Source organism: Podarcis bocagei (assembly GCF_964188305.1).
Source record: "Podarcis bocagei genome assembly, chromosome: Z".
In the NCBI taxonomy this organism is placed as follows: Eukaryota; Metazoa; Chordata; class Lepidosauria; order Squamata; family Lacertidae; genus Podarcis; species Podarcis bocagei.
This window is the reverse complement of record NC_138140.1, coordinates 29,522,573-29,536,051: the sequence shown is the minus strand read 5'-3', so window position 1 is coordinate 29,536,051 and position 13,479 is coordinate 29,522,573. Positions and strand designations below refer to the sequence as shown.

Sequence of the window (13,479 nt, the reverse complement as noted above, 5' to 3'; positions counted from 1 at the left end):
AAAGCTACCTTTTAAAAAGTTAACTTTAAAAAAATAATAAAACTAAAATAAAATTAAAGCTACTCTGAAAACAAATTGTAGATTAAACATTAAAAGAACGAGAGAGCTGGTGTGGTGTAGTAGTTAGATCATTAGACTAAGATCTAGGAGATCAAAGTTCAACTCCCCACATGACCATGAACCTCCACGGGTGACTTTGCTTTATTGTCTCATTCCCTATAGATTATTTTATGTATGCTGCTTCAAAATGCAAATAATAAAATATCTGTTTATAAATATCTTCAATAATTATTATTTTTAGCTGTTTTGGCAGGTCAGTTCCAATGAATGTTAACATTTCCCCAGCAGTACAGATCATGGGAAAAGGTTTTCCTTCTGATTTTGATTCTTTCTCTCTGCCTCTCTCTCTGTGCCCGCCATACTTCTCGTCTTTGCTGCAGTTGATACATGAGTGGCGAAAGCAGCCTATTCTAACTTAAGCAGATGAACACCTATAGCTGCTGTTGTTAATTACTCGCCCTTCACCCTGAAGTAATAGGGTGGATTGCAAAATTAAAATAAAATTTTACATTACAACATCATTGCCACAATGCACAATAACATACTGAGCACAATGCAGAGATACCCTTTGTGCAATTCTCCCCTCTACGAAGAGGAGAAAGCAAAAGTGTATCCTCTGCACAAGCAGCCGTCATTGCCAAGGAGTGGCAGGTTCACACATTATTGAAGGGGAATGCGAAAGACAGCATAATCAAATTTGGGCAACAGAGTGAGAGAAATAGGAGATTGCATGCCCAAATTTCTACTTCTCCCCTCTGATACATGTGCTATTTGTGGTGAAGCTTCAAATTCAGAACAATGGAAGCCTGAATGTTTTATTTTTTGGGGAAATTTTAATTACCAAGCCTGAAACTGGATGAGATTTCTGAACTTAAGCTGTTACATGAGCTGCCTAGTTAATTTTGACACCCCCGAGGTATGAAACCTGCTGAGTCATCCTGCACCACTGAAGAGCTCTTCATGTTGCAAAGTTTCCATGCACTTCTTTTTGAAAAATAAGCTAGGCCTAATTAATCCAGTTAGGTATAACAGGAGGTTTGATGGGGGATCAAGAGCCTTTGTTGCAGCAACAGCTGCTCCAGCATCTGCTTTGATCTGCTTTTCAATCACTCTCGCCTTTCTGTGACCACATTCTTGGTTTGGATCATTGCAAGATCATTGCCTATAGCTCAGTGGTAATGCCTATGCTTTGAATGAAAGTAGTCCCAACTTCAATCCTTTCCATCTCTAGGTAGGAGTGGGAAAGACTCCTGCCTTAAACTCCTGCCTTAAACCCTGGCATTCAGTGTAGACAATACCAACATAGATGGGCCAGTGGCATGACAGGTTCCTATAATCTTACTCTTGTGAAAGAACCATAGTTTCAATATCCCTGGACTACAGTCCTGCTCCTCATGCCTGCAATGAAATGCACTCTAGTCCATGAAGACACCATAACTATTTGGTTAGTCTCTCAAGCCTGTTAGTTGTCACTGCAACAGTAGAAATACAGATACAGTGGTGCCTCGCAAGACAAAAAGAATCCGTTCCGTGATTCTCTTCGTCTAGCGTTTTTTTCGTCTTGCGAAGCAAGCCCATTGAAGGATTAGAGGATTAGCGCTATTAGCGGCTTTTAGCGGCTTTTAGCGGCTTTTAGCGGCTTATCAGCTTATCGGATCAGCTGATAAGCGGCTTAGCGGCTTAGAAAAAGGGGGGGAGGAAAAAAAACCCGCAGGAACTCGCAAGACATTGTCGTCTTGCGAAGCAAGCCCATAGGAGATTTGTTTTGCAAAGCACCTCCAAAATGGAAAACTCTTTCGTCTAGCGAGTTTTCCGTCTTGCGAGGCATTCGTCTTGCAGGGCACCACTGTACCCTTACTGAATTTATTAGATTTGTGGAGATTGTAGCTTCTCCACACTGCTCCATCATAGCAACCCAATCTTGGAAGAAGAAAACTGAGGAAAAGCTGCTCATTTCTGTTGAGTGCACCTTCAGAAGAAGGAGGTTGACTAAGGATGGGATTCCATTAAGTTGCTGCATGCGTGGAATGAGGTCCAAACCTGCAACAGGACTTTGCCCCCTCTCCACACCAACATGCCCACGCCAGAATAATATATTGTTCCCTGTGTTCTAACATTGGGAAGGGCAAAACAACTCAGCAGGGGTATTTGAAGAAGATAGCAAAAGGTTTAAGCACCCCACCTTGCTTATTCCCTGCTCAAACCCCTACTTTCCTGACTCCTCTTTCCGTTTTTCTAAACAACATAGGCTCTCTGTCACAAGAATTTGTATGTAATTTGCAGCATGTCTTTCAATATGTTGGCATAATAACTAGAAAAACAACTGCAGCTCATTGATGAACACAGTGTTCATTGGCAGAAACAGCCCAACAAACAACAAGTCCATTAAGCAAATCCCCAAGTTTATTTTGGGCTCTGGACAGAAACAGGTAGATCCATTTATCAAGCTTAATTTATTGGGTGTAAATGACTGTCAGCTCTTTGATAAAACAGTTCTCCTGAGCCACTTCAAATGCACAGCCAATAAAGAGCTGTCTAGCAACAAGACGCTTTATACATTTCTCCCCTTCAAAAAACGAGATAATAATAATTAAAAAGCGAACAAACAAGAGCTATTATCCTGGCAGATGTCACACCTCCAAGAATCATCATCTGTACTCTAAAGAAAGGATGATACATCAGTTTATTTCTGGTGTCTGTCTCACATGGGCTCATTCATGTGTCCATTTTCGCAGTAATCTGTGAAGTTTTTAGGTGTTTATTTAAATATGAATTTTCACTAATACATATTTTATCACAAAATGCATATATAAATTACATATTGTATCTCAGTGTACTCATTTCCATAACTATTTTATCCTAAGGTGCATACTTTTCAATGCATTTGGGTACTACAGTTTTAAAGGAGAATTCTATCTCAAAATTCAGATTAAATCCAAAGGACAACTCCTGCCACATCCACACTGCAATTAAAGCACTATTTTAACAGTCATGGCTTTCCCATTAAGGAATTCTGGGAACTGTCATCTCTTTAGGGTGCTGGAAGGGATAAAATAAAGTTTCTTTTCATATGTGGCATGAAACTCTTTTCTTTTTTTTGAAATTAGATTTACAGCCCAATCTCACTGTTCATGATCCACATATAGAAGCTAGATTCCACAGAGGGATCTCCTCATCTCAGCATTGCAAAGCATGTTAACATGAAGGCCAGGGGGAGTCTATTGTACTTGGTGTACCCTCTTTGTACTTGGTGTACAGATCTGGGGCATGACAAACAAGCCCACTTCATCTGAACTTTGCATATAATTAGGTGTGTGTGAGGGTGTATGTTGTAATGGCTAGAATGTTGGGCAAGAACCTGGGTGTTCAAATCCCAACTCAGCCATGAAGGTCACTGGATGACCTTTGGCCAGTCACTGCCTCCCCGCCTGACCTACCTTACAGGGTAGTTCTGGGGATTAAATGAGGAGTGGACGAATCATGTATGCTACCTTGAGTTATTTGGAGAATAAAAGTAGATAAAATAAAGACCTGTCATATTTTGATTTATCCCCTTTATGAGCAAAGAAATTTGTATTACATCTTTAGAATATAAATTAGGCAACACTCCCACATTTATTAAATTGAGCATAATTTTAATTTTTGTGCATGGTCTTTTTCATCCTTTGGAAAGTGGGGGGGGGGGGGTCAGGACAAATACTCCTGTTAAAGTTAAAAGAAAATGACAGGTGTCTTTCCCCAATTTCATGTTTCATTTTTAAAGATGATCCTGTAACCCCACAATAGCTGTAGAAAGAGAGAAAGTGTCGTGTGTGTGTGTGTGGTTGTTGGTTTTTTTTAAAAGTAGTGTAGGGAGGGGTTCAAGCTGGCTGGTAAATCTTTTTGTGACCTACTAACTGCTGCAGACTTATTTTTAAGGCTAGCTTTTCCAACTGGACCTTTGGTGATGACAACCATTTAAAGTGCACATGCAGATCCAAAACTTGGGGGTGCCTCTTTGGGCAGGAAGATTTTTTGGACCAGCCCACAACACAAACTGACCGACAAGTTTAAGAAGTCTGTACTGCTAGAGAGGCTACTGCATTTTGCCTCCAGATTATAGGTTCCACTAGGCATTAACACAGAGGCAAGGAACCTGTGGACCACCAGTTATTTTTAGGCTGCAACTTCTATTGCTTATTGTTATGCTGGGTTGGCCTGATGGGGATTGTAATGCAACAATATCTGGAAGGCCACTGGTCAGCCACCCCTGCATGGATGGTCCAGCAGCACGGAGTGTCGGGAGTGCTACGACTTCAGTCATATCTGGGGTTCCTGAGAGATAACCCTCATGGGACCAAGACAAGCATCACCAAATGATCCTTTTTGGACAACATGTTTAGCTAAATTTGCAGCTTTTTGACCACCGTCTTTCCGTATTGCAAATGTGTTGCATTTTTCCTACCCACTCTGTATATTCACCACAGAAATATATTAAGCCATCAGACTGACTATATTGGCTTTCCAGGTTCTAAACCTCACCAATGGGGAAGGTTTCTTCATCCCCCCCCCCTTTCCTTGGTTTTGTACTTGTTAATATTCCATTCCATAGCTATGAGGCCCTCACTTTCTAGCAATCACAGCAGGGTTTAAGCCAATGTCTGCTTGTGCACTCCTATGCCAGATTGTGTGAGCACTGAAAGTTTAATTGGTAATAAAGATAATGTCACTTTGCTTATATCCAGCAGAGGAGCCTGAAATGTATCTTATTAGGTAATAAAGAACTGGAAAGGATCACTTTCTTTCCTATCAACATGTGGGATTCTCTAGGGAGGCTGGCGCTTTTCGTTTGATGTGCCACAGCACATCAGATAAGCATTGGAGGGGGGGAATGAAGAACTATGTCAATAGAACAGGGCAAAACATATCTAATCGATTAATCGACTGCCAATCTGATGCAGTTTGCTAAAATAAAATAAAAGTCTGTGCATAAGGTATTCAAAGGAAATCTAAAGGAAGCAGCCATCATTAACTTTCTCCTTGCAGAGCTGCAGGATAGAATCTGAAATTCAGTTCAGGACTGATAAGCTCTGACATAAAAATTCATGGCTCTTAAACTTCCATTATTGAAGTTTTGGACTTTCCAGAGCTTTAAAATATCAAGTTAAATATTCCAGATGTGCCCATATTTATGCACTTGAGAGCTCAGTCAAGCCAGAAATAATAATCCTGAATGATTTACAGGCAACTACCCCATTTGCATTGGGGTTAAATTCTGAGGCACTGTGTCCCATCCTGTCCCACCCATTTTGTGATGTTTTCAGGTCACTTCCTGGTTCGATGCAGTGCGTGTATGCACAGTCACACACATATTGAACATACGTAAATGGGTGGGTTGCCTGTATTAATTCACAAAAAATAAAAGAATACAGTATGAAGTTGATCAATAATGGTCTGAAGGAAGAGGAAGATTTGTTTTCCTTCACCTCAAATGATAGATTGACAATTTCTATTCATTTCCTTTTGGGGGGAGGTTTGTTATCCTGGATATTTTTTTGTTAACGAGCATTCACACTTTACACTGTGGGTGCACTTTGTGGGATCGAGCGAGGGGCTTTGGACCTCAGGGAACTTACCAGTTTGTGTGGGCTGGGCCTGCCTCTCTGTGCTGTACTTTGAAGGCTCACGCCCAGCCTCAGTAGTCAAGTTACAATGCTGGGAGGTGGGGCCAGTCACATAAATAGGGGGAGGAGCAGGCAGTAGCCAGGCAGTCACTCAGGAGCTTCACCCACCCAACCCTCCCTTTGTTTAATGTTTCTTGTTTACGGGTTAACCTTTTTCTTCCTGTTTAGTGGATGCTGCCACAGTCTTTTGATTGGTTGCTGTTGAAGAGCCAGGAAGAAATTTTCCTGCATTGGCAGGTTTTGTCTTCCCCATAGCAATTTGTCACAACTTTGGCAGTTTAAAGCCTTGGTAGGAATCCTTTAGTCTTTTCTTCCCTAAAATTGGGGGGCGGGGGCGTGAATTGGTGACTCATCCCCTCCCCTGCGGCGGCGATTCCAGGGTCCCCTCTTAAAGGGGTTGTAATATGGGTGCCACTGGCCATACACTGAAAGGTTGTCAGTGAACTACCCTGCGTGCGGGGATTTGGGGTGGGCTGCCTGCTACACATACGTCTCACAGAGCACCCCCATATCCCATTTACCCTAATGAGCCCCAGTTCCCTCTGCTGGGGGGCTGGGAGGTATACACGCCCAAGGCCTAAGCCAAGGTCTTCCTACATTTGAGAGTTTAAAAAAGTTGTGGCCAAATTTTAATTCTGTAACACGTCATGAGTCATTTCTGGTGTTCCCTGGGGGCTGGGGCGGTCACCGCCTGGTCACGCAATTCAAATTTATTCCTCCTTAAGAGAATGTGCATTTGATTATCACCAGCATTCACTGTTCTTTGTTATTGATTTTCATTTCTTGTCTATTGTGCATGCATTTTTCAATGTGTGAAGTGGATATATAAGACTTGTTCATGTTTTTGTGTTCTTTTGGAGGGCGGAGAGAATATCCTTTGGTCCTTTTAGTTCTTTTTTCTCTCATATGATCTTTCTTTTTCTTTCCTTCCTTTTTTCATCTGAATGTGATATTTTGTATGGCTTGTAATACAATATAATTATTTTGTTTGTTCTGTTTGTATTATTACGAAGTTTCAATATTTTTTGCACTAGATTAAAGATTAAATATTTGCAAAAGCAAAACTGAGAACTTGATCAAATACATACAGTATATATAAACAAAAGCCCCTTTCAGGTCCTCAGACAGGGCACGAGAGGTGGGGTGTTCATGCCATGAGCCCTTGATCCACCGCCAAACTTTCAGGACTGAAACAGGTACAGTGGTGCCCCGCAAGACGAATGCCTCGCAAGACGGAAAACTCGCTAGACGAAAAAGTTTTCCATTTTGGAGGTGCTTCGCAAAACGAATCTCCTATGGGCTTGCTTCGCAAGACGAAAATGTCTTGCGAGTTCCTGTGGGGTTTTTTCCCTCCCCCCTTTTTCTAAGCCGCTAAGCCGCTTATCAGCTGATCCGATAAGACACTAATAGCGCTAATCCGCTAATCCATCAATGGGCTTGCTTCGCAAGACGAAAAAACCGCTAGATGAAGAGAATCACAAAATGGATTCTTTTCGTCTTGCGAGGCACCACTGTAAAGGGTTTCTAAGCTAGACACCTCCAGAAGCCCCCTCAGACCTTCCTGTGGAATGTGGGAAAGTCAGGGGTTCCAAGGGTGAACCCAGCATGCCCAAAGACATTGGAGAAAGAGGTTGATGCATGTGGGTCCTTCCAGACTGCAACATTATCTTGGCAAAGGAATAATGTATATGTGGTAGATTTATTCTGCTTTAGTCTGTTCTGCAACGCTATCACATCATTGCTATTTGAAGGGGCTATAGCTCAACAAAAACAGGACAAAAACAAATCAGAACTTTTGTGGTATAAAAATTTATAGGAGATCTGTGGGAAGTTATGGGATATGCACTGAGTGGAAGTGAAGAAGTGTAACCATTGTTGGAATAAGCAACAGTGCTGCATCTGGTTTAGACAAGGGAGAACCATTCTGCGACGGCAACCCCATAACTTTTGCAAGTGTAAAGTGTATTAAAAGTGTGATAATCTGTGACTCGCCCAATGAAATCATGAGCACAAATGATCATGACTGTACAATAGAAAGGACATCTGGAGGCGGTTCCGAATCTCTCTCCCTCTCCCTCCCTATCCCCAGTATGCTCATTTGTGAACAAGTGAATAGGGCAACACTCTTGGAATTCCTGTTCAGAACTTGAGCACTACTCACTGGGAAAAGGCCACCTTGGCTCTACTACCCAGCAGGTGCTGTCATGTACCAGGTCTCATTTCTACAAAGAAATTGCACATTACCTTTTCTGCTTCTCATCAGAAATACAAGGTCAAAAGGGAGGGAGCAAATAATATCCTGTGTTTAAAGTCTGACAAATCACCCACATAAGGCTGGCGGACAGGATACACAGATCTCCTTGACCATGCTAGTAAATTGATTTTGGCAAAGGGGTGGAGGAGAAAGAGGGAGAGATAGTAAAGATGCGCTATGCAATGAGAGACAATAGCAAACTGTACACTTACCAAAGAATCACCATTTAAAAATCCCCTGCAATTTAAGACAGATGTAAATATTCATTAAGATTTATGTCCTAAATTACAATGTAGATGCATTAAGCATTCCTTAAATCCATGTTTATGGAACTGCCTCCCTAGGTAGATATTGCCCCTGTGCTGATGATTTTTAAAAGGGCCCAGAAGACTGGCTTAATTGATAGTTTAGTGCTCTTCATTTGACTGCTCCTGCTTGAATTCTTTATGCCTCCTATTCCTGGTGATATTGCTCAGACTGCTGGTGCTACAATATGCAGACAACTCCCACCATCCCTGATTATTGGAGTCCAACAATATCCAGAGGATCACAGGCTGGCCACCCCATTTTTGTGCTTTATAGATTTATATTTTATTGTTTGATAATATACATTACATATGTAATATGAAAGTGTTGAGAGCCAAATGCAGAGGGTTAACCCTCCTAGGCCCCTTCATGGATCACTGCCTTGCCGTGGCGAAGGGGCTTGAATAACTCAGAGAAGCTATGAACTATGCTGAGCAGGGCACCCAAGATGAACAGGTCATAGTAGAGAGTTTTGACCAAATGTGATCTACCTGGAGGAGGAACCGGCAAGCCACTCCAGTATCCCTGCCAAGAAAACTCCATGGACAAAGACAACAGGCATATAAAAGTTATGACGCTGGAAGATGAGCCCCTCAGGTCGGAAGGTGACCAACATGCTACTGGGGAAGAGTGGAGGACAAGTACAAGTAGATCCAGAGCTGATGAAACGGCTGGACCAAAGCTGAAAGGACGCTCAGTTGCGGATATGCATGGAAGCGAAAGGAAAGTCCAATGCTGTAAAGAAAAATATTGCATAGGAACCTGGAATGTAAGAACCATGAACCTGGGTAAGTTGTATGTGGTCAAAAATGAGATGGCAAGAATAAATATTGACATCCTGGGCATCAGTGAACTAAAATGGACGGGAATGCGCGAATTCAGTTCGGATGACTATCATATCTTTGGAGGTCTTTAAGCAGAGGCTTGACAACCATATGTCAGGAGTGCTCTGATGGTGTTTCCTGCTTGGCAGGGGGTTGGACTCGATGGCCCTTGTGGTCTCTTCCAACTCTATGATTCTATGATTCTATGATTCTATGATTCTATATCTACTACTGTGGGCAAGAAACCCATAAAAGAAATGGAGTGGCCCTCATAGTCAACAAAAGAGTGGCGAAATCTGTACTGGGATGCAATCTCAAAAATGATAGAATGATCTCGATACGAATCCAAGGCAGACCTTTTAACATCACAGTATTCCAAGTTTATGCACCAACTACTGGTGCTGAAGAAACTGAAATTGACCAATTCTATGAAGACTTACAAGACCTTATAGAAGTGACACCAAAGAAGGATGTTCTTCTCATTATAGGGGATTGGAATGCTAAAGTAGGGAATCAAGAGATAAAAGGAACAACTGGCAAGTTTGGCCTTGGAGATCCAAACGAAGCAGGGCAAAGGCTAATAGAGTTCTATCAAGAGAACAAGCTGGTCATCACAAACACGCTTTTCCAACAACACAAGAGACGACTCTACACATGGACATCACCAGATGGGCAACATCGAAATCAGATTGATTATATTCTCTGCAGCCAAAGATGGAGAAGCTCTATACAGTCAGCAAAAACAAGACCTGGAGCTGACTGTGGCTCAGATCATCAGCTTCTTATAGCAAAATTCAAGCTTAAACTGAAGAAAGTAGGAAAAACCACTGGGCCGGTAAGATACAATCTAAACCAAATCCCTTATGAATACACAGTGGAAGTGAGGAACAGGTTTAAGGATTTAGATTTGCTGGACAGAGTGCCTGAAGAACTATGGGTGGAGGCTCGCAACATTATACAGGAGACAGCAACTAAAACCATCCCAATGAAAAGGAAATGCAAGAAAGCAAAGTGGCTGTCCAACGAGGCCTTACAAATAGCGGGAGAGAGAAGGCAAGCAAAATGCGAGGTAGATAGTGAAAGATACAGGAAATTGAATGCAGATTTCCAAAGAATAGCAAGGAGAGACAAGAAGGCCTTCTTAAATGAGCAATGCAAAGAAATAGAGGAAAACAACAGAATGGGAAGAACCAGAGATCTGTTCAAGAAAATTGGAAATATGAAAGGAACTTTTCGTACAAAGATTACCATAATAAAGGACAAAAGTGGTAAGGACCTAACAGAAGCAGAAGACATCAAGAAGAGGTGGCAAGAATACACAGAGGAATTATACCAAAAAGATATGGATGTCTCGTACACCCCAGGTACTGTGGTTGCTGATCTTGAGCCAGACATCCTGGAGAGTGAAGTCAAATGGGCCTTAGAAAGCACTGCAAATAACATGGTCAGTGGAAGTGATGGTATTCCAGCTGAATTATTTAAAATTTTAAAAGATGATGCTGTTAAGGTGCTACACTCAATATGCCAGCAAGTTTGGAAAACTCAGCAGTGGCCAGAGGATTGGAGATGATCAGTCTACATCCCAATCCCAAAGAAGGGCAGTGCCAAAGAATGCTCCAACTACCGCACAATTGCACTCATTTCACACGCTAGCAAGGTTATGCTTAAAATTGTACAAGGAAGGCTCAAGCAGTATGTGGACTGAGAACTCCCAGAAGTGCAAGCTGAATTTAGAAGAGGCAGAGGAACCAGAGACCAAATTGCAAACATGCGCTGGATTATGGAGAAAGCTAGAGAGTTCCAGAAAGACATCTACTTCTGCTTCATTGACTATGCAAAAGCCTTTGACTGTGTCGACCACAGCAAACTATAGCAAGTTCTTAAAGAAATGGGAGTGCCTGATCACCTCATCTGTCTCCTGAGAAATATCTATGTGGGACAAGAAGCTACAGTTAGAACTGGATATGGAACAACTGATTGGTTCAAAATTGGGAAAGGAGTACGACAAGGCTGTATATTGTCTCCCTGCTTATTTAACTTATATGCAGAATTCATCATGCGAAAGGCTGGGCTGGATGAATCCGAAGCCGGAATTAAGATTGCTGGAAGAAATATCAACAACCTCAGATATGCAGATGACACAACCTTGATGGCAGAAAGTGAGGAGGAATTAAAGAACCTTTTACTGAGGGTGAAAGAGGAGAGCGCAAAATATGGTCTGAAGCTCAACATCAAAAAAATGAAGATCATGGCCACTGGTCCCATCACCTCCTGGCAAATAGAAGGGGAAGAAATGGAGGCAGTAAGAGATTTTACTTTCTTGGGCTGCATGATCACTGCAGATGGTGACAGCAGTCACGAAATTAAAAGACACCTGCTTCTTGGGAGAAAAACAATGACAAACCTAGACAGCATCTTAAAAAGTAGAGACATCACCTTGCCAACAAAGGTCCGTATAGTAAAAGCTATGGTTTTCCCTGTAGTGATGTATGGAAGTGAGAGCTGGACCATAAAGAAGGCTGATCGCCGAAGAATTGATGCTTTTGAATTATGGTGCTGGAGGAGACTCTTGAGAGTCCCATGGACTGCAAGAAGATCAAACCTCTCCATTCTGAAGGAAATCAGCCCTGAGTGCTCACTGGAAGGACAGATCGTGAAGCTGAGGCTCCAATACTTTGGCCACCTCATGAGAAGAGAAGGCTCCCTGGAAAAGACCCTGATGTTGGGAACGATGGAGGGCACAAGGGAAGGGGACGACAGAGGACGAGATGGTTGGACAGTGTTCTCGAAGCTACCAGCATGAGTCTGACTAAACTGCGGGAGGCAGTGGAGGACAGAAGTGCCTGGCGTGCTCTGGTCCATGGGGTCACGAAGAGTCGGACACGGCTAAACGACTAAACAACAACAACAACCCTCCAAGGCAGCCTATGGATAATAGGAAATAAACAAATGCCCATTATTCAACTAAGGGCTCATCCACACTTCTACTTGTCCTGTGCCAAGGAAGCATGTGTCTGAGCAGTTTCCCACTTGATCCATGCTTTCCCAAGGAAAACCCCCCTCTTTACTACTAAATTGGAGCAAACATCAATCAGGAGAAAATCTGAATTGCTGTTTGCTCCAACTGAGCTCTAAAGAGTGGTTTTTGATAGGGGAAAGCAGCGGGACAAAAAGTATGGATAAGCTCTAAGATTTACAAATCTTTTGCCAGAGGTAGGATATATTTTGGATAAGTGCAGAGAAAGAGCGTAAGAAAAAGCTGCTGAACCAGACCAATAGCCCACCTAGTCCAGCATCCTATTCTTACAATGGGCAACCCGATGCCCACAGGAAGTCAGCAAACAAGACCTGAGTGCTGCAGCACTCTCCTAACTTTTGATCCCCAGCAACTGCTATTCAGAGGCATATTGCCTCCAACAGTGGAAGTAGAACATAGGCTTATCCTCTGTGAATTGGTCTAATTCCCCTTTAAAGTTATCCAAGTTGGTGGTAATCATGACCACTTGTAGAAGTAAATACTTTTTTTCATTATTATTAGGTAGGTCTGTATTTGAGCCAAGGTCAAATGATAATAGAATACAAAATGACAAGTCTTAAACAGATCAGTGCAAACCCCTAACACCCTTTGGGTGGTAGAGGCAGATTAGGCAGAGATCTCCTTCTGCCCAAATATCCTCACTAATCCAGCATCCTGGCATCAGCGCACCCTTCCACCCACTATATGTGTAGGTAGGGTGTGGGGTGTTTTTTTTTGGGGGGGGGGATATTAATCAGAATTTATTCCTATGCAAATCATGGTTGTTGTAAGATTGTGGATAGATGAAAGAAAGTATTTCTTCCCACAGCATATAGTTAAACTATGAAACTGGCTCCACAGGAAGCAGTGATGGCCAGCAGCTTGAATGGCTTTAAAAGAGGATTAGACAAATTCGTGGAAGATAAGTCTGTCAATGGCTGCTAGCGACAATGGCTGTTTTCCCCCTTCAGAGTTGGAAGCCATATGCCTCTGAATACCAAGTGGTAGGAACTGCAGGTGTGCAGAGAGCTGTTGTGCACATGTTCTGCTTGGAGGTTTCCCACAGGCATCTGGCTGCCCACAGGGAGAACAGGATACTGGGCTACATGGGCTCTTGGCCTGATTCAACAGCCCCTTCTTACGTTCTTATGGTAATTTGCACTGGAGTTTTTTCCGATGCCCTTGAGCAGGGATGGGAGGAATCTATGGCCCTCTGCATCAAACGCAGCCAGCATGGTTGGCCACATCTGGAAGGCCACAGGTTTCTTGCTGCCCTGGAAAGTAATATAATTTGGCATGTTTGTTTTACCTTTTTTTTTAGTAAACAAAGGCAAATGCTTTGAACCTGCCAAGCTT

General features: G+C 42.5%; 1 protein-coding gene across 12 annotated transcripts in view; it reads right to left on the bottom strand.

Annotated features, from left to right (window-relative positions):
• TENM1 (teneurin transmembrane protein 1) overlaps positions 1 to 13,479 on the bottom strand; it is a 395,160-nt gene that overhangs the window by 317,314 nt on the left and 64,367 nt on the right. The window contains exon 1 of one of the 12 annotated variants that reach the window (XM_081180110.1): positions 5,676 to 5,725. The exons of the other annotated variants lie outside the window; for them this stretch is intronic. The gene's annotated coding sequence lies outside the window, so the exon portion shown is untranslated. Of the gene's footprint in view, positions 1 to 5,675; positions 5,726 to 13,479 lie in introns of those variants that run through there. 12 annotated transcript variants of the gene reach the window in all.